The sequence below is a fragment of the Felis catus genome, chromosome C1 (assembly GCF_018350175.1).
Source record: "Felis catus isolate Fca126 chromosome C1, F.catus_Fca126_mat1.0, whole genome shotgun sequence".
NCBI lineage: Eukaryota > Metazoa > Chordata > Mammalia > Carnivora > Felidae > Felis > Felis catus.
Window position 1 is genome coordinate 101,599,914 of NC_058375.1, and position 1,419 is coordinate 101,601,332.

A 1,419-nucleotide genomic window follows, 5' to 3' on the forward strand; every position below is an offset into this window, starting at 1 on the left:
CTTAGAATATTTCCCTGCTCAGTGATTGATATGTTCTCCACTGCTGTTGGGATGTGGGGAAAAAGCACTCTTACATATCGCTAGAAGAAATGTGAATTGCTACAGTCTTTTTGGACAGCAATCTGGCAATTTCTTTTAAAATTAGAAATACACATACCCTTTGACCTAGCAATCCAACTCCTAGGAATCTATCCCACAGAAATAAAGGCACGAGTATGTAGAGAAATAACAGGGCCAATATTCAGTGAGCACACACCCGTACAATGTACCAGCCAGCATCTGTTCTGATTGGTCTGTACCTGTGCCATACCGGTTGTTAAATATTTTTAATGCCACCTCTGGATATATAAATAAAATTTTACATAAGTGAGATTTTTTAAATTATGAGCACTTTTTTTCCTTACAAACTGTGTGTATGCATGTGCCTTGCTTCTTTCCACCCCCCTCCACATCCCCATCTCTTCAAGTAATCAATGTTTTTTACTCTTTTGTGCTTGTATAATTTATATATAAATGTACACACTTATGCACATAAGATTTGGGGAGGCGCATTGTTTACAAAAAGAAGAGACCATACGTGCATCTCTATTTTCTCTGTACATTTAGAAATCCCTCAGCTAAACTAGAAACTCTAACTCATTCTTCTTAATTTCCTTGTAATATTTATATTCTGGATGTATTACAGTGTACTCAGCCATTCTCAGATTGATAAGCATTTGCTCTGTTTGTCCTTTTCTCTCTATCACAAAGACAGCTGCAATACACATCCTTGTGTTACCATCCGATAGGGGAGATGTTCCTACCACTGAAACAGAACATATGTTCATATATTAATGAACCCTTTGGATTTGCATTTCTTCGAATTGCTTTTTCCCGTTCTTATTGTGTTTTTGTCTTTTTAGTAGCAGTGTAAGAACTTTGTGTATTTAAATATTATTTCTCAGATGCATTGCAGAGAAGTTATTCTCACTCTCTACCTTATACTCTTACTATACAAACATTATCTCTTACTATACAAACATTCTTAATTGTTATGCAATCAAAAAATCAGTCTTTATACTTACCTGGCAGGGGAGATACCATGATCACGAAGGTGGTTTTCCCAGGGCGAGGCTTATCCATTGCACTCCGGATGTGCTGACCCCTGCGATTTCCCCAAATGTGGGAAACTCGACTGCATAATTTGTGGTAGTGGGGGACTGCGTTCGCGCTTTCCAAAAAAAAAAAAAAAAAAAATCAGTCTTTCCTTTTATGGCTTCTAGGTTTTCTATCTTGATTTAAAAGTTCTCATCCCAGGGGCGCCTGGGTGGTTCAGTCAGTTAAGTGTATGATTCTTGATTTTGGCCCGGGTCATAATCTCTCAGTTCATGAGATCAAGCTCTGCATTGGGCTCTGTGCCTTCAGCTCAGAGCCTGGTTG

The 1,419-nt window shown here is 38.3% G+C and overlaps 1 non-coding gene across 1 annotated transcript; it reads left to right on the top strand.

Annotated features, from left to right (window-relative positions):
* Positions 1-1,056: 1,056 nt before the first annotated feature.
* On the top strand, positions 1,057-1,219 carry LOC111562191. The gene has a single exon (XR_002745233.1). It is a non-coding gene; the product is annotated as a U1 spliceosomal RNA (small nuclear RNA).
* The last annotated feature ends 200 nt before the right edge of the window (positions 1,220-1,419 follow it).